This window comes from Anticarsia gemmatalis, chromosome 19, assembly GCF_050436995.1.
Source record: "Anticarsia gemmatalis isolate Benzon Research Colony breed Stoneville strain chromosome 19, ilAntGemm2 primary, whole genome shotgun sequence".
Lineage (NCBI taxonomy): Eukaryota > Metazoa > Arthropoda > Insecta > Lepidoptera > Erebidae > Anticarsia > Anticarsia gemmatalis.
The window spans coordinates 2,547,349-2,568,496 of record NC_134763.1 but is presented as its reverse complement, the minus strand read 5'-3'; the positions used below and the strand labels follow the sequence as shown (position 1 = coordinate 2,568,496).

General features: G+C 31.4%; 1 protein-coding gene across 2 annotated transcripts in view; it reads right to left on the bottom strand.

The window, feature by feature from the left end:
- Positions 1–21,148, bottom strand: part of pxb (putative Hedgehog signaling attenuator pxb) — a 196,122-nt gene that overhangs the window by 153,195 nt on the left and 21,779 nt on the right. For both annotated transcript variants that reach the window (XM_076126804.1, XM_076126805.1), the window contains exon 3: positions 2,901–2,938. The gene's annotated coding sequence lies outside the window, so the exon portion shown is untranslated. The remainder of the gene's footprint in view (positions 1–2,900; positions 2,939–21,148) is intronic.

The window sequence follows — 21,148 nt, the reverse complement described above, 5'->3', positions numbered from 1 at the left end:
ATGGACGGGATTGGGTCAGTCGCGAAGTGGCGTGAGAACTGAAGATCTTGGACATGATGATAGAAGAGATGATTGTATGGTTTAAAAGGATGGTACTGGTACTGATAAAGCTAATGTTTTTCACTTCTTAGTTGTATTATAAATGCAAAAAATGAGTTGATGTTTGTTACAAAATCTCTCCAGCGGGCTTATCACGTATCTCAGTTGACAGCTAGTATACGTCAAATTGATGTTCACTATTCAGTACATTGCTGCTTTGACGTAACGTTTTTAAGAGAGAAAACAATGTACAGCATAGTGGCTTTCAAATGTTTGACAACTGAGATACGTGATAGCCCCCCAGAACTTTATTTTATAGAATTTGTTATTAAATCTATATTAACTCACTTTTGGGATATTTAGAATTCAGTTATTTTTTCACGTGAAGAAAGTTGAAGGTAGAAGTAGAAATCTATTTTAAAGAAGTGGTTTGGTTTACGGCCTAGACAAACTTTTCATTTCGAGCATATTTTTCACACGGACGTAGTAAAGGACAGACTGCCTCTGTGGCGCAGTGGTTTAGGTCGCCACGCCGATACCACTGCAACGGGAGGTCGTGGGTTCGATTCCCACACGGGACAATTATTTGTGCGATCCACAAATAATTGTTTCGGGTCTGGTTGTGCTTTGTGTCCGTTGTTTGTATGTTTGTAAAAGTCCCCGCGACACAAGAGCAATTCTTAGTGCGGGAGTTGTCTTTTTAAAAAAAAAAAAAAAAAAAGTGAATGGAATTGAATTGGAATAAGAATTTTTTTTATTGGTTTTAGAATAAAGGAAACTGTAGCTTTCAGAATTAATACTACTGATAAGAATAATATAGAAATACAACTTTTAGCTGGGTTAGATTTTGTAGTAGAAAAATGCGTAGCTTTTGGAAATTATTAATATTAATTGTATAAAAACAACAATGGTCAGCAATGATAGATAGAAAAATACAAGGAAAAACTATGTTATTTTCAATGTTATTTAATTTGCTGAATTCGTAAAAAGCTTTAGGAATTTGATGTTTTTAAGCCTCATACAAAAATACAAAATTAACATGAAATATCAATATTTATGATATAGTATTTTTAATATATTTTTTGTACAAAAGTATTGACTTTGGTACAAAAAATTGAGAAGATTTATTTTTCTTAACTTTGCCCGTTTTAATCTCAAGAACTTTTAACACTACCTTAAGTAAATGGAGTGTGAAAGAAGAACGTAGTTGAAACTTTAGTTCACGTAAGAACTAGGAAGTTTGTAAGTCTTTTAATTACTATAACCAGACTGGACAGCTCAGGTCACCCAAGAACATAATGAATATCTGGGACGGACAAAAACCAACTTATAAATGGAAAAGTTTGTTTGGATGGATACTTAACTACAAAATGGATATTTGGCACACAAATAGCTCATAGACTCGAGTAACACTGTTATATTCAGGAAATTTTTCGATGGGGACGAAGTCGCGCGCAGAAGCTAGTGGTCGATTTTTTTAGCTGTAGAATATTGAATAGGAATTGATACTAGTTTTGGTAGTGAAGATATTTTCTCACTTTTATTATTTCAAAGTAAGACGCAAAATATAAAAGGTTGTTAGGGTTCAAGGTCATTAAAATGTTTAATATTATAAGATCATGTGCCAGAAAAGACCCTGTTTAAAATAATGTTATTCACTATTACAAAACCAAAGGCATCTAAGAATATTAACAAAGATATTAATAAAGAAATATTATTTGGAATTCACATAACGACTCCAGTTATTATAAAAACGTACTTAACCCCTCCTACGCATAAGGTCAATAAATTTCGAAGAATACTATTAGTAACGTTATAAATTTTATACGAATATTATAAAGAGATAATCTCTGTTTGTTTGTGTATCTCTACTTTTGAGATAATCTCAGAAACTACTGCACCGATTTGAATAATTCCGTCGAGTTAAAAATTTTATTTCAAGAGGCAAGGTTAAGATGGTATTAGGGATCCAAGGCGGTTTATAAGGTTTTTATTTTTACGTTGAATCTTAAATTTTATGTTTATATTACTTTGCAGGTGAACACAAATATTTGACTTAAGGTTTAAGGCTTTTTTAAATCTATCTCCGCACCTATTTTACAGATATTTTACGATTGTATTTTATTATTTGTATATCATACAAATAAACAATATTATTTATATTATGTTGCTTCATTTAAAAAAATATGCAAGTTCAAAAAATTCCATTTCTTTGTTATTGAGTGTCTAGGAAAATTCTTGTAAAGAAAACATCCCTAGATAGCCTAAGCCTACACAATGGGTGTAGACTGAATAGATAGAGCTAAGAGCTGGAGTTAAGCCCTAGCATATTATTATTAGCTTAGCAAAGTTATATATCCAAAATAAGTTGCCTTTCAAGATCTTTAGTTTTTTACACACTTACATAAATAAAAGTGTATATAATACAATATTTCCCAAATCACAAATATTTTACCATCATGGGATCCGGGAGTCGAACAAAGGCGTATGTTGGGCAAAACAAACAAACTTCATGATACGGGCGTCAAATTACGCGATATTGTACTACATTCAGCTATACACTGAATGGTTTTATGGCATTATTCTGCTATGATAGTTCAGATTCCATATTTGGAGTCTCGAATATCTTGTAATACAACTCCAAGATTGTTTCGATAGCGGTGTTTGCCAACTTTTTGAAGTTATTTTGATGCTAACGTTTTTGAGAACATTGTTTCGTCTCGGATTTCTTTGAACATTCTTTAGGAAACTTTTTAGGAATGTAGACGTTCATTTTAATGTTAATATTCTTTGGTAAAACATAGACGAAGACGTCATATTATGTAGGTATGTATGGGTAATAAAGAAGAAATTCATCTTACCGAGTATAAATTGCTCTCACGCGGCCATACGTCTAAATCTGCAAAAGAAAAAATATATTATAAGCTTATTGACAATATCAAACAATCTAAGTTCTAGAGTGCTTTGAGACTTTTTGTAAGTTTACAACTCACTAAAACCTTAATGCACAAATAGGTTTTTAAAATTCAAAGTCTCAGGTAGTCCCGAGTTTTTTAAGGGCGATCCGTTTGGGGTTAAATTCGCTTTCACGGTAAATCGGTTCGCGCAAAAAATACTCTTTTGAGTTATTTTTTTATTGTATTTTTTTTTCAGATCCGTGACCTGTGCGCAGTTTAAAAAGATTTAACTTAGTGTAAAAGAAATGAGGATAATCGTATGATTTTTTTTTCGGGACGATAATTTTATTGAAATATCAAATGAGACGAAAGCGATTTCTTTTAGCAGAAAGTGATTTTAAGTCATTTTTATTTCGTGTTTATAATATATGAGATTTGTATAGATTGAGATATTAATAAAAAATATTGAAAAAAGTTAAATCGATTAGTTTACAATTTTAAGATTTCAGAAGCACTTAAAGTACTAATAAAGTCAATCATGTTTTAATAATTCAGTAACATAAATTTATGAGTAGGTACCTTAAAGCATATTATTTAACAAATATTTATAAAAATCTAGACATCTTCAAAGCAGATAAAGTAATAATAAAAATAGATCAATATGTCAACAAAACTGAATTATTATGCCAAATATAGAAGAACAATGCATAATTCCAAACAGACACGGTTCAAATGGGGTTAAATCTTAATTAATTCATTACAAAACCATTGACATAAATCAAAGTGCTCTTGTATAATATAATGGATCTAGTTCACTATGAGTTATGATCTGTAAGTTAAGCAAACCTTGACGCGGTCATTCCATAGATGGGTGACTGCATAGTGGCATTTGAACTGGGCGTTTCCATGCTTCGGATGGCTCGTAAACATTCGGTCTCGGTTGTTGTCAATTAAGAAACAGTCGTTAAGCCAAGTCAAAGGCCTTCGGGCGGCTTGAACAACTTTGACACTAGGTTGACCATTAACCATACGATAAGAAGACTAGGAGTCAGACAATTAGGTCGAAATATGATGTAAGAAGTTAATACTTTAATTTATAAGAAAATGAACTAAATAAGTTCTTAAACGTTCTTAATTATAAGGCTTTGAAGTTTGGCTGACACGAGACGATTTAAAGACAGACTCAAAGAAACTAAACTTACTTAACGAAATTTCTAAACAAGACTATATGTATAATTATAATATTATTGTTTCAAAAAGAAGACCTCATCCGTACAAAGCTATTTACCGTAGATGTAAATAATGTTTTAACTATCGCAGCTTATATGCATACTACTTGCTAAATCATTGTAGGTTAGATAACGAATAAGATAAAGTAACGTATAATATTTTCATCGCATTTTAGACCCATTTTGCAACTAAATATTAAAAGGAGATCTTTGCCAAATAAGGATATTTCATACACTATCACGAGTAAATTTATAAGATTTTTATCCATTTTTAGGTTATTCATCATTCGCGTAATATCTAGAAATAGTCTCATAAATATATTTTCTTCAAATACATATGGAATTGAATACTAAAATTGGGTACTTTGAAATATCGCGTTCATGACAATTGATCATTTCGGTAAATATAACTGCGAAGGGACAATTGTCGTCAGGCCCAGACTATTTGTCTCTTGTGCCCTTTCCCAAATGTCAAACATATCAGGTTACACGATGTCCTCATCCTAATGGACACTCACAGTACCGAATCCCCTTTGATTTAGTTAAAAATAGATATTTATATAAACAACATCAATTTCGTTTATTATGTCAATATAAACAAGAATCTTATTCAAAACATTGCTTGGATTTATATAAACATTTGCGGGAAAGTAGGTTACGTCACTAATTATGTCTTTGCCAATAAAATTTAGTTTTGATATGCTAGAACTCAAATAACTACTTAACTAGGTAAACGATTGTAAATAAATGTAACGATCACTTTAAACGACTTGGTTAGTGAATAATAAGAATATGTTTATTAGTTCTCTATCATTAGTAGTTGTGAAATGTACAGTATGTATCTGCAGATTTGTCAAGAGCTATTTAGAGGTACGCAAGTAATATTAGGTCAGGGAAAAAGTCTTTTCGCATTATAGTGTGTATGAACTTGTAATAAAATCTTTTCTCTAAACAAAAAAGCTCGATATTTGAGTACTTCACGAGCTCAATGAAAGAAACCTAATGAACCGTGTACTCATTTGTGATTCTTGAAGCCAAAGAGATTTTATTACAAGTTCATACATACTATAATGCGAAAAGATTTTTTCCCCGACCTAATATAATAAATATTCAGGTAAGTAGAAAACTGTAGCTTTAGTCCAATAGCCTGATATTCTACTACTGTCGAATATCTACAACCGGGTAGCTATCGACGAGTATTATATAAAAATCTGATCAACGCTTCTAGCGGGGGCCGTAAGAATTATTTTTGTATGACATTTTAAATTTAAAACTGCCGTTACTCCATAATACTAACTATACGAATTCGAACTACAAAAGGCGGGTGCACTAACAACGAAAGTCTTGTAATAAATCCCACAAAATTATCAAGAGCAATTTTTTCTCAAAATTGACTTATTTGGTCAGTATACCTTATTATCGCTAAAACCTATGACCATAAAGATCTAGTGCACAAGATTCCTTATAAAAAAGGTCCAAAGAAAGAGATCACGAGCGGGGTCGCGTCCACAAAACGTGATGCACTAACTGAAGAACAGTCACGATAGTTTATTGGGCGATCTACCTTTATAAAACGTCAGCCGAACATTATGGCTGATAACATTCTGATTTATTGCTTTATTAGACGTGGAGCAGTGAAAGACGAAGTAAAATAACGTGAAATTATTATTTCTGTACTAAAATTACAAGAGAAATAGTAGCTTATTTCTTTTGTGACAGAAACAAATTACTAAACACTAAGTTAGTACCAAAATGGGTTAGTTAGCAAAAGTTTTATAGGAATAAAGATTCGTTATTTGTAAAAATGTAGTTCTAAGAAAGCACGCGCTCAAAACGGACAAAATACATTATTTTATCTTAAAAATTCTTCCTTCCTCACATCCTGAATTGCTATCCACTTGACTCCGGAAATGCATTCACAAAATCAAAAGATTTTAGCCACGGCACTCAGTAACAAGTGGCCGGCATTAGTCACGTTTCAACTAACGGTGTAACTATGCTTTAGAATGACGTAAAGAAATTCTGACCACTTGCTGAGAGAGTTTTGTATAGCTCATTGTCTTTGTACCGCGGACAAGTCTCAATGGCTCTTCGGAGAACCAATTTTGATCTGCCATCTCAATTCCTTCAACGAGCACAACATGGACTTTATTGTTTAATACTTAAGAGTTATTTTTGAAGTGTTTGAAATTTAACGTTACCAAAATTTCGGTTGTGAGAAACACTTGTACATGTCATAGATGTCTGTTAATATGGAATGTTGAATAACTTTTTTTCACAATACGCAGAAAGTTTTCGAGTGTTCGTACAAAAAAGGCTTGTATTTTCATGTTGATTGCTTCTTTTGTCTTAGTTTTTTTGTGTTAAACGTTTGTTAAGAGGTCTGATTGTCTGTTTTGGCGTTTCGATTTGATGTTTCGGATCTGGGTGGTGCGTGTTATGAATTTAAAAATATACAGACTCATGCTTTGGGAGCACTGGGTTTAAGTTTTGATATTGTTAATGGTAGCAGATATTATAATAGATATCAAATATGAATTGCTACATATTATTCTTCGACAAATTAAAGAAAAACAAGTAGTAAAATTACTTTAATATTTCTACGAAAAGATTTAATTCTATCTTCATTTTGATGGTCAAAGTTATAGCCGTTATATCGCTTAGATAGTAAAGATCAGTTAGGATCAGTAAAATATACGTTAGGTTCAAAATTTATAACTCGGCTCAAATGATAGGTTGACATTCCATCGCCTACGAGCCACGTAGTTAATCCATTATTACCCATATTTGACTATGATAATTGCGTGGGATGGTAAGCACAGATTATTTCTCTCCAGCCTCAAGCGATATCAATAAATACATCTCTTGCCAACTATTACTTTAAGCTGCTAGGTTAAACAGTTTTATTTAGATTCCGAGACCATGTTGACTCAAACATGGTCACTCATACTCTGAGTAACCAAAATAATTATATTTTTTCAATCTCATTAAGAATAAACAGAATTAATAATTACATACGAAAAATGTCTTGTACTTAGAAGAAGGTTACAGAAGTAAATATTTTTGTGGTAAGGTTACGATGGCGCTGACTAGGTATTTTATGTAACCCAAATCTTCTCAAATAAACAATGATCAAAAGAAACAATGTTTCAAGCTTTTAGCGTTTAACACGTTGAAAAAACTAGGAAACAATTATAAGATGATGCCAATCCTAGAAACAAAATCGATCAAAAAAAAATTTTGATTAACACATAATTAATAATAAAAATTTAGTAGCAATGAATTCTAATCCAATGATAAGAATATAAACTTTTAAATCAGCCTCACTTCGGCAGTCCTTCGCCGCCCTTTCTAACTTATTAGTATTCGATACAAACTTTTAGACCCATAGATTTGTATCAGTTATATATATTTAATGTACGTGATTGGGATTCACATTAAATTTACCTGAGTTTGTTAAAGTTTTAAAACGTTTGATTTTATTAGATTTGTACATTCAAGTGTTCATTAATCGTACATATTTTTATTGATTTTACAGTTTTATATTAGTACAATAGAGCAAGTAACTGTTTCAGAATTTTCTTGAAAAGACGTCTATTTATTTAAGTAGTTTGTACCTACGCACATTCTTCTAGCGTTAAACATTATTAGTCCTGCAAAATAATTTGAAATGCTATTACAAAGCTTTGGTGTTTGGTTATCAGTGTTAGTATATGTCCGTCTTTTCCCTACTTTTAGTCATAACTAAATTAATAAAATTCGTCTATAGTAACTGTAATAACTTGATAGCAATGTCACAAATTCCGTTATTGCCTCAGATATTAACTTTTTGCAAAATAATTGAGCGTACAGGATTCCTCAGTGCCATCAAACACGCAATCAAAAAAAGCAATTTCATCTCACAACAATTTTGATTACTCTTCAACATCTAAAAAATAACAATAACTAATAACAACTAATCGCTGATCACAACTGTTTTTACCACAAAACGAATGAGAAAAAAAGCAGCCAAGTCATTCCGCGAACGGTACACTGATCGTGTAACGATTATCTTAGATCGAGTGTCGATACGATGGAGATGTCTTCATTTACGTCCAATTGATTGTAAGAAAGACGGTTCTATTTGAAGGATGGCGGTACGGATGTATAGCTACAGTAATGACTGGTGGGAATCCTTTTGTGTTTATTTCTGTTCTTAGTTTGTTGTGTGTGTGAAGATTGTTTTCTGGTTTCAGTTTTGCGATATTGTTTGAATTAGTTATTTGTATCTAAATTGCATCTATAGGTCTTTAAATTGGACAGAAATATTCTAGACTGCACTATATAAATATTATGTAATTCTTATTTGAAAGTTCAATTTACATTAAGTTGTGCGTTCGTCCATAAATTAAATTTGTTTTCCTTTTTACATTATCAGGTGAAGCTCTATCCCAAAATGCTTAAAAATCAAACTCAATAAGATTTATTATTAATAGCTGACCCGCGCAACTTCGCTTGCGTCACATAAGAGAGGATGGGTCAAAATTTTCCCCGTTTTTGTTACATTTTTCACTGGTTCTCTGCTCCTATTGGTCGTAGCGTAATGATATATAGCCTTTAACCTTCCTCGATAAATGGACTATCTAACATTGAAAGAATTTTTCAAATCGGACCAGTAGTTCCTGAGATTAGCGCGTTCAAACAAACAAACAAACTCTTTAGCTTTATAATATTAGTATAGATATTCAACAAATTTAATCCGCTATATGCAACACGCTTTCGAAATAATTTGATGATTATTTCGTACAAAATGGTCTCATAATAATCTATTAAAATCCATATTCAATTAAATAATCTGATACCTGTAGTTGAAATCTAGTTACGTGTGCTTATTGGTAATAATGTATTGCATTCTATTATATTATAATACCATTAGTATACCGAACAGGTGACTCGATAACAAATAAAGGCTTATAAGAAAACAATAATATTATTACAACAGTAAAGTATTTAATAATATTTTTATTATATTTTCATAATAACGTGCACTATTGTAATATATTTACCCATTAAATCTAATGAAACTGAACTTCTTATAAGTACAGCTCTCCGAAATTTAATATCTCCATGTAATAATATCAGAGACCAATCAGATGTGTATTTTTTTATTCTTATAAGCCTCCAGCACTACACACATAACCTTAGAAATAATCGTAGGCAAAAAAACCTTCCAAAAATTATTTGTCAAATCAATCAAAGGCCTTACATCGATCCAGATCTCATTAAATTTCATTTTGAAGACATCGATGTGTTATCAAAGCTACAGTACCAAGTTCACATTACTCACTTAATACGCAGAGCATACATACAAAAGTAGGCCTATTAATATGCCGTCAGTGTATTCTGTAGAAAGAAATTAGACAATTCATTAAGGCTCATTGTCGTGTGTGAGTCAGCGTTTCTTGTATGAGGAACTACACTCACTGTTGTGGTATTTCCTTTATTTGTTGTATGTGTAATTTTGCTAACGTTACAAAGATGAGTCGTTGTGATAATATTGTTGTGTTGTCAATAAATGTGCCACTTTTCAAAAAGTTTGAGGAAATAAACTCTAACCGGTTGAGATGTTTGAATATAATTCTAGGTGACTTTTTATGTATTAACGTACCTGGTACCTAAATGAATTTATTCCAGAACTAGTACACCAATATTATATTACATTATCGTTCATCTTGTCTAAACTATCATGACTAAACTTTTGAAGAGATTTAGTTCACAATAGTATTGTAACATTTATAACTTCACAGTGCATAAAACTCGTTGGGCACATCAGTATTATGTTTAGAAGCCGTGGTAATTTTAAAACGTCAATTTAGTTCATATTCAATAATGCAAAAAAATAACGAGCAGAATCACGGACATAAGTAAATGATTCATTGAAATTACTTCAAACATCTACCAATTCAATGACAACTAACTAAAAGTATGACACATAAATTTATTTAATGTGTCCTCTTTTTGTTACAACATCATTTCCACCATCATTATCGTTTGCGGTTTTTAAAATTAAAGTTTTTGTGTGAATTTAGTCATGCGTTATTTGAATTTCAAAAGAGTTAAACGGAGAATTACAATCAAGGTTTTTTTCAGCCGCTTCAACAGACAATTTAACGATGTTTACGACGATTAATCATAGTTGTGTGTCATAGTTGAAGAATTCTTATTTCTTTTAAAGAAACTTAAAAACTTCCACAAAAAATGTATGTCTCTATTAATGATGATTCTTCTATATTCTTATTAGAAAATGTGACAGCACTTATTACACATTTGTATCTAGGATGCTTTCTTCATGCTTGATACAATAAAACAATTTAGTACATTATCAGCATTGTTAAAAGAGCACCGAGTCAAGATTTATTAGGTCCCATAATCATGCCTTGTGGGACACCCAACACATTTAAGTTCAATTTAATGATCATCAATCGCATTCTACCATGACAATATCTTACTCATCATTCATACACGTTCTAAAATAGACCAATGATGAATGATTCATTCCTTTAAGCTTCTTCTATCAACAGGTCAATTGAACTTCTCAAAATACTTTCAGTCAGATGCAAATTAGCTTAACCTTTTTCAATTCACCGGGCGTTAACTCTCGGCGGCAAACGAGCTCTTATTGAGTTAGTATTTAAGCTAAAGATTTATTCAAAACAGTACAGCCGTTTACTGACGCCTTACTCATACAAATGAGCGAGGATTTTCTTTGAGTATTCTTTAGTGGATGTTTTTGGGATCTACAGTTTTCAATTAAGGCTTTGTTGCTTATAAGGATCTTGTAGTTGACTAAGTAGGTAAGTAACCATTTTGAATCTAAGAAGAAATATTGCGTGTTTATTTCGTACTTGAAATTCGCAGATAGGTTAAAGAAATTCTAGTAGTAATAATGTATAAAAGATTTAGTACCATCAAACGAATAAGAATATTAAACCACGTTTTCTGCGCAACATTAGTAGAGGGTTATTCCTACTTCTATGCATTGTTGCCTATAGAAACTCAAATCTTTTTCCACATAAAAATATAAACAAAACATTTTAACGACCATCTTTTGAATCACAAAACGATCCATTTGACTGGCTTCCACATTCCTATAATCACCCTGATTACCATATGAATATATACGAATAGCAACTAAAAAAACATTAGTCACATCCCTGGTTTTGAAAGCACCTCGGCTTATTTCCACCGCACCGCCTTTGGAAATGGCCGTTTAGTATTCAAAGAGCACATGCTTCATAATTCCCTTGCTATTTAATACTGCCTCATACTCGACCACCGCGATTCAAAACCAGATTTGAAGAGCTCCCTACCTTCTGGTTTGGAACAAAAATTTGTTGCAGAAGGTAACTCGTTATACTTAACAAGAGGCCAAGTTTTATTGGACGTTTTATCTCGTACTTGCCCTCATCTCTTTGTTTCACGAAAACGTGATATAAAAGATTAACTTATTAGTATTCGAGGGAGGGTTGAGATCGGTCGGCTCAGATGGTGTGCGAGTGAAGCGCGGTTTGAACTTAGCGGCATGACTAAGTCCTATTTGGGTTTGTGTCAATATGTTTAGCTATTCAAATTTGTGAACGTTATTGTTGAAAATTTTGGACGAAATAAATGTTTTATTTTAAGTAAAATTTAATGGTAGTGTAGATTATTTGAATTAGTTAACTTGTGATAGAGTTTTTTCCGGGATTTATCGATTAGATCGTGACTTTATATTTGTTGCTTAGTTTAATTAGAAAACTAGTATTTTTTAAACTTAACCTATGAGTATCGTTTTGTGGCAAATATGATACGTTTGAAGAGTAAAATATATTTCCAAACAATTAATACCTTTAAACTTGTTTCTCAAACGCTTATCCACTTTAATACACATCAAAAGTCTTGTTCTCTCTAAATCCATATCAGAAAGTTATACATTTCAACATTTTCCACAAAAGTTAAGACTTCACAAGATTTTTGTCCAAGAGCCCTCAAGTACACTCGAGTAAGAATTCCATCTCAAAATCTCCATAAATATCTAACACAGTGATTTTCTTAATTTTCTGAGATTTCAGAGAATAATCTGCTTCAAATTAAATTCTTTTTCACTCTTCAATTTTATTACGAAATTTAGAATTTCTTGAAGAATCTCAAGTATTGCCTAATTACGTACAATTACCTTCACCTTAGTCGTTCCTGTTAATTGCTTCAAACATTTAATTTCTTGCACCAACAACTTGGACAATGAATACAAAAGCTTCAAAACCATTCACATTCAAAAGGAGGATTTCATTTTTAATTAAATTAACACTAACAAGCGAAGTTTGGACGCACAAAACGAATTCTTGAAATTACTTCTTTAAGCATTCAAATGTATGCCTAGTGTGTTTTTTTGTTGGAATAGTTTCAGCTTTATTATATTTAAATCAAAATAACTATTTATTACAAATATTCGGGAAATTTTACTGATGAATTCAGAATCATAATAAAACACAAAAGTCTCAATTCCATTGCAATGCAATTTTTATCTAAAGCATGCACTTTATCAACACCACCAATTTCGGCTGCCATTGTCATAAACATTCCCCAATCTTTACAACCCTCCCCACCAATAACGCATCCACCATAATAGGTTCCTAAACTTTACCATCATAAATAAAACCTACTTCGGAAGTTCGATCTAATGAAAGAAATAAAGTACTTTAATTGCATCTTAAAAATGGACGCGGAATCGTCGGGTCCTCGAATATTACTTTGAGTCCAATAATTTCCAATCCATTACTCTTTGCAGACTCTTATTAATTCTTGAAAGGTACTTTGATGTACTCGAAATTGTATTGTGTGAGTTAAACTTGGAACAGTTTTTGTTCAAGACTGGGTGTAAAAGTTCTGATTTCTGTGAAAGTTTTCGTTTATCAGAAATATGTTGATTGTTCATTTATCTCTGCTTTGGCTGGTTTAATGTCGTCTTAATTGAGAGTTTGCTGATATACAAAAATAAGAACTTATGTTTTTTTGCCGCCACAGTTAAATTTTGTACAATTATGTAACTTATAGAGGATATAATATCAATTTCTGATTTTATTTCGTTTTTTTTTTCAGAAATCTTGTTATCGCACTCAATATTATCAATAAGAGTAAAGCCATAAAAATAGATATTTCGTCCTTGTATTGAATAACAAATTACAACAAAAACGTCATACATAAACCTGTGCCAAGTAATTTTGTATATAACGAAAATAATAACGTAAAAACAATACATATTTCTCTCCAATAAAAATACTCTTATAAGATAACTACCGGAGACAATTACTCACAAAAAGTAAGCCAGTTACAAAAAAAACCATTCATATTTCATTAAATAAGGAACATAAAAGTAGGAACAACAGCTTGGATAAAAAATAATCTCAATTTATGCGAGGCAAACTGCCAAAGTTTAAAATTATGAGCATAGTAAGCCTATATTTTGAGGTAATCAGAGTACCCAGTAGAAGTTTGCTTATAAAGTATCATAGGCGCCTGGGTCGGGCTACGAAACAAGAACGCCAGTGGGACAATACAATTTATTTATACAAATTATTGTGAAATATTGACACAAGTTAATATTTTCATTTTAGTTTGGAAACTGAGATTTAAGATGGTATAGAGAACTTGCATTTTAATTTTGTGGACAAAGATGAAGATAGATTAATTAATACTTGTGAAGTAAAATTAGAATTTTTAACTTAACGCCATTTTCTCATGTTAAATAAAAAACTATAAATAATCGTTAATATGAAAATCGTGAAAAATTTAGAAATACGAAATACACCACACATCACAATGAAATAAAAAAACTCTTAAAAGTCTAAAATCAAATGGTCGTTAAATTCACATTTCTAAAGAAAACCCCGTCGCCAATTTCCTAACCCGCACATAAAAGTACCCGATATGGCCAAATCGGGAACCTAGATGGTGCATCGAAACAGCGTGAATAATTTCATTGTCTAGGTGTCATGACTAAACATAGATCTTGTCGTGTGCTCCTAACAAAAATAGTTCGCAATTCTATGTGTAAATGGAAGGAAACTATTTGAATTTGTTCTTAAGTATAGTTCCAATTAGACTTAGGCTCTTGTATGTATCTTTATTTGCAAATGTTGCCTTTGTTTTATACTCTGTTTATTGTAAAAAAAGTTTTTAAACTTCAACGTCTCTATTGCATAAAATTATGTGATGGGTTCTTAGTATCAATCGTCAGAACAGTCCGTCTTGTAAGATTCCTTTAATCATAAAATAACTAACACTCTTGTATAATCCTGTTATAACATTACAGTTTGTTCATAAAAACATTTTTTTGTCTACTAAATACAAACAACCAGTACTAAAACATACAATATTATATGATAACATAAAAAGTAATAAAAACCGTTCATAAAAAGTAATGCAGAGTCCTTTTAAGCATCACATAAATGCACCATCACACAACTCTTAGGGAATCTCGGCATAAACAAAATCCAAGCAAATTACTTCAGGTCTCGTACATTTCTAGCAGTAAACAACATTAAGTTAATCTCACAGTTTCTTTATTATTTCAAACGTAAGGAAGTTGGCGAATAATATCCAGTTGTTTTTTGCTTGCTAATTTTGCTCAATTTGCTTGCGAATTAACTCATGTAACTTCAAAATATAAAAGTTTGTCTTGGTCGAGCAGAAAGAAATATCCCATTTTGAACGAAAGATTGAAGAACTCCGTTTTACAGTTCTGTTTTGTCTAATGATAACGCGTAATCAAAGTTATGAATGTAATAGAAAAATCTTATTATGTCACTGAACATTTAATTAAACTGAAATAAGATTAAAGCACACTCAACATTTTCGTATTTTTGTGACTTTGGATAAGTGCGATAAAAAGTATTATTGTGAACATTTTTAATAACGAGAATAGACGTCAACTTGTAACCTAAGTAATTAATAACTAACACTATAAATCTAAAAATAGAATTAATTTGTATGACCTACATGACTGAGACAATTGAGATATCATCATCTTCATGAAACATAAAAAAGAACGCATTGTTTGCAGCTCGTCACGCGATGTTTAACTAGAATAGATTCTTCTGAACTGTCAATTATAATAGGACTTCTTTCATTTAACTAAACAACAGGTTTGAACCCATGTATAGAAACCTGATAAATATATATATAAGTTCGACATCTATCACTTTTGACTATCGACAATCTAGAATTTTTTAATCAAAAACTTATCAACGCCAGTAGTAAAAAGTAGAACAGCTAATAGTTCAAGTATATTTTCACTATCAAACTCTCGTTATTAAAAAGTGTAGAAATAGCGCTACTACCAGCTTTACATTCAACTCTTATAGACCAATAATAATTTAAAAACACATTGAAAACTTTTAAACTAATTTAAAATCTGATTTCAATCAATAATAGTGTTGTCATCAAGATACAAGTTTACAGCAACGATAAGCAATACAGATAATTTTTATACCAACTTACATGGACAAAAACGACTCCTCAATTTGAAACCTTATCTATAATGTTATGAAATTTGTGTTCAAAGCAACTGGTTTTGAGAGCGGATCATTAGAAATAACCAATTTAAGAAGACACTTAATTCTAAAAGATGATGCTTAAATAAATAGTTATCGAAAGGTCTTTTTATATTGGCTAGATGTTAAGATTATCTATACCATCTTCAATTGAAATTTGATCTTTAATATATTTTTTAATATGTAGCGCACGTGAGTAAATTTTTAGGATTTTTTATAGAATCAACATGTTTTATATCTCTTTAATTTACGACTGTTGTTTTTTATGACCGACCATTAGGACTAATTTATATGAGTTTGTGAGTTTAGTAAATGGTTTGTGAATTGTTTTTTGAACTAATATGGTTGTCGATAAGTAATGAACAGATAAGTTGAAAGTTTTTACAAGTTTCTTCCGGTAGTCGCTGATATGGACTGCTCATAAAAATACAGGTCGTTATTGTTTTAGTTACTGTTGTTGGTATTAGTCATTCTCTGTTATGTGACTTACTCAGTATTATGATGGGCGAGAATGGGTCAACTTTTTCCCCGTTTTTGTAACATTTTTTACTGGTACTCTGCTCCTATTGGTCGTAGCGTGATGATATATATAGCCTATAACCTTCCTCGATAAATAGGCTATCTAACACTGAAATAATTTTTCAAATCGGATCAGTAGTTTCTGAGATTAGCGCGTTCAAACAAACAAACAAACAAACAAACACACTCTTCAGCTTTATAATATTAGTATAGATAATATCAGTATAGATTGACTTTCATAGCACGTTTCTCATTGAACATGAGACATTTACGATTCCAATAAGAATTTGGCAAACAAAAATATCCCGATATTCATTTCATTGTTAGAGGTATCATCACTTATGACATATGTACGTATACATCATGATTTTTCAATCTTTCATACAGATCTCCTAACATGGTAATTGTGCTGCTCAAAATTTGAGCAATACCTTATACCTATAGCCTTGCCATCTTTTCCTAAATCTACAAAAATCTTCCTCAGCTAGCACCGTTTCTCCAAAGCAATACAATTACGAAATTACCCCAAAAATCTACATACATACATACAAACAAATTACCCACACAGCAGATAAATGTTAATGCTCAGATATCTGATTGGTGTTACATTTGGGTCGTATTGAAAATTCATAACTTACCGGCAAAGCGGTGAAGGGCCCAACATTTCAGATAAGGATGTGTGCAATTTACTTTACGTCGTCGTTCCGACGGTATTCTAGGGAGGGGACGCTTTAAAGGTATTTTAGAAGATTTTTTTTACGGTTTACGTTTTTTTAGCGTTTTACTGATTCACGTTTGACACATATTTGAATTTGACAAAATTAAAATATGAAATTCTTTAGGCCTACAAATTTTTAAATATTTAAAAAATATTAAGAGAATGTGTAAATAAATTGAGATTTTCACTAATTATGCCACAAAATATAAAATTTGCGTAAAGAAAGGCTTACAAATTTTATTGAAATATTTAGATCAGGCTTGAATTTTACGCAAATTTTATATTTTATCTAAAACATATAAAAAATAAATATAAACCAACATTTACCTAAAGAATAGTAAAACTCTAAACAGCAACTAAATACAAAAGTATGCTCTATGCTTTCGATAAAATACAAATAAATATCTCAAAATCTATACACATCTGTATACAGTTCAAATTATTCAAATTCCCAATTATTTTATTTACCCAAACAATTACGTACTCAAGTCAATTACTCGACCCGTTTCGATATCCAATCATCTAATCTACTCGAGTAGCCACATCACTAAACTCACCGAGGGTAGAATGGCTGTTACAAAGGTTTATCGTTACTTTAGCCACGTTTTCGTTTTATCGAATCCTCACATTAGGTTTCAATGTGAGTAAATAACAATGCGTATTATATTACTCTTTTTTCTATTAAGCTGATTGTGTTGGTTTATTTATGGGCGATTTGCTCGATCTAGTGAGATTTGAACGACTTTAAAGCGTGGAAAACAAAATCTTTTTCCCGAAGAAAAATGTGTCTGTATCTTACTTTTTAAACTATCTAGGTTTATCCTCCTTTTAAAATAAAACAAAATATTATAAAACGTTGACACAAAATCTTCATAAGCATGCTAAGCTAATTTTTTACTGATCGTTATTCACTGTAAAATAAACTACACACAAAAGGATGTACCTATCAATATCAATAAGCGGAACCTAGTAGAGATCGTAGCAAGTGGCGTTTTAAATTTCTGTCGTATATGATAACAATACTTATTATTGCATATTTTATGTATCTACAAGCTGACCCGATTACGCCAACTATTGCGTCTTTGCTCCTATTGGTCCTAGCTTGCCTATTCCCTTCCTCAATAAATATCCTCAAAAGTAACATAATTTTTCAATTCGCACCAGTAGTTCCTGAGATTAGCGCATTCAACAAAACAAACAAACGAACTCTACAATTTTGTAATATTCGTAAATTTTATAATATTAGTATGCGAAAATTTTACTCCAAACTTACACTTAACAAAACGCGATATTGATTTCAAAACTGAAACAATGTCACCAAAACCTTTATCAATTCAATTTGCATGGTTGTTGCACATGTTACGGGAAACCATAAAATTGGACATGCACTGTAACGACCACAATGCGGCTGCGATAATGTGGTGACGTAATCTCCCGCATCGAGGCGATAGATGAAGACAATGAAACTGGAGTACTAGAAGGCACTGAGCATTTATTTGGAAGAAACGGAGAAGAAAATTTCGAGAAATTTGGAACCAAGAGTGAGATAAATTAAGTTAAAGGTAAACTTTTGAATGACCGAATGTGTATATTAGGTTATTATATTTACTGGTTCAGTTTGGTGAGTATCTAATTAATAACAAGATTGGTTAGCGTCAAGTTTTTAACCCAGATTTTTAATTAATTTGTTTTATTTTACAACTGTTGTCGGAAAATTTTATAGAGGGATCATTTTGATATTAACCTGATTATACGATGGTTATCTCGGTGGTTTTGTTAGACTCGACAATAGGTTTCTGCAAGCCATACTCAGAATTTTTTAAATTAAGACCCAATTTCATGGTTAATGGATAAGTTTCTGATAGATTAAATGACAGCGAATGCATGTATGAAAACAAATAAATTATGTCGGAACTCTACTTGCTTAATTGATACTTACTTAGAACTGATAAAACAAGGGCGATACTTATTTCAAAGCGGTGAAACCGTAGTTTACTCGTCCCTAAAAATAATTATACTTGCTAAAACATCTCTGACATATATTTCGTCTTTTAAACCGTTGACCTTTTTATATTCAAGCATATCGTCCAAAGCGTATTTTTGTAGTGTCAGACACTAAGATAAGGTATCCTAACCTTTAAATTTTCAATCGCGTATAAGACCCGTTGCATTATAATATTATGTGTACTAGTCGCGAGAGTTTAAAAACATTAAGTGTCAGACACTAATTTCACAACGTTTTCCAGCAACAAAACTTCCGTGTAACTTGCCTAATGCATCAGCCGACGTTGGTTAGATTTTATGCAAATACTCGGCCGTAATTGCACAGTAACTCGCGAGCTCGTTCATTAGATAGAACTTACGATATCTGAGCGGCTAATAAGTTTCAGAATAACTATTTAGATTTGCTGTTGGCTTTCTAATTTATTTGTAGTGATCTGGTGGAGCAAGTTTTAATTGATCGGTTAGGTGATATTTTCAAGCTGATGTCTTAATAAAATTGTGCCTGCTCTCAGTAGCCTTAAGGCCATGTATAGATGATATTTAAGAGGTGGTGCACCACTTCTTAATATCTATCAAATGGCTTAATAGATGAAATTCTGACAATTATTTTCATACTTTCGCTTATGTGTGAAACTACTACTGTACTAACTGTCAAACATGCCCTTAATATTGTAAAATAGTTTTTTTGCAATAGTCTGCGAAATTATACTTACTTATTACTGAATACTTTTTTCATAAGGATTATTCTTTTCGTTAAACTTTTTGAATGAGTTCAAAGTAGAATAGGTCATTTCGCCAATAAGGCGTTTTCAGAACAAGGCAAAGCGCAAATGAATCCGAAACGAATGCAGGTTTTGCAAATAGATCCAATAACTACTAAACGTAAGTAGATTTGGCAGAATTATAATTTTTATTACTGCAAAAGACATAAGTAATTTACGTAAACAATAACAACCCACGCAGGCAAAACAACGCAGGCATTTATAAAAATATTCTAAAGAAATAACAAATGTTCGAACATTCAAAAGAAACTTTGTAAAACAAAATGGTCCAACAAGATGAAAATAAAGAGGCGACTCGGATACAAGTTCTTAAAGCCTAAATACCTAGCTTAATTCCAGAAGACTGGTTAGAACGCAATAAAAGACAAGGACAGAGATATTATCTTGTAAAGATAACTGAAGGAGAGATAAGGAAAGCAATATCCCAGAGATTGTATTATTAAATGAAGTATAATTATGTTAAAGAAGAAATTTGTATGGAATCGATTAAGGAATTAATGCATTAAGCGTTTTAATTAAGATAAGATTTCCTATTAATATTTTGGAGATGTTTTTCTGTGGTTTCTTTTCGAGTCTTATTAGGACAATTTGTATTGTACTATTAATGTATTATTAAATTGGTATTTAAATACAAATTGCCGTTACTCCGTGGCGCAACGGTTGAAGTTACCATGCCAACACATTGCGTCGAGAGGTCATGGGTTCGATTCCCACACGGAACAATTATTTGTGCGATTCACAAATAGTTGTTTCGGGTCTGGTTGTACTTAGTGCCCGTTGTTATATGTTTTTTAACAGTCCCCGCGACTCAAGAGCAATTGTTATTGCGGGATTTGCCTTTAAAAAAAACTATTTATAAAAAACATTTCTACTTAAAGTTATATTATACAATTGAGATTGTTTTTTAAAACAATATCATCCCAGTATTAAAATAACTAAAATTCATTTCGATTTAGAATGAAATCTCCAGATACCAAAGTAAAGATAAATTGTGCAAATAGTTTTGAAATAATTTAAATATTTGAATAATCTTTAAATAGGGATTTAAATTGAAAAGTATCTGTGTAGAATTCACAGTCACATTTTCAACCATACTTTTTTTGTATAAAAATATAAATTTAATTTTTGCTATAGTCAAGCAACAATACGCATTGAAATTAATATAGATACAATAGGAATTTTACAGTTTTTACTTTTCATTGATAAAATTGCTAGCTTTCAAACGTTGCATGTGCACTATTAGTAAAATGATTTTGAAAATGTGACAATATGTATATTTTGTCTATGCCTGTACATATTTTATTTGATTGTAATTTAGTAATAAGTTCAGAGCTAATGGATTTTTATTTTTTTGTCGTTAAGACATGTCAACGGATACACATCAACAAAA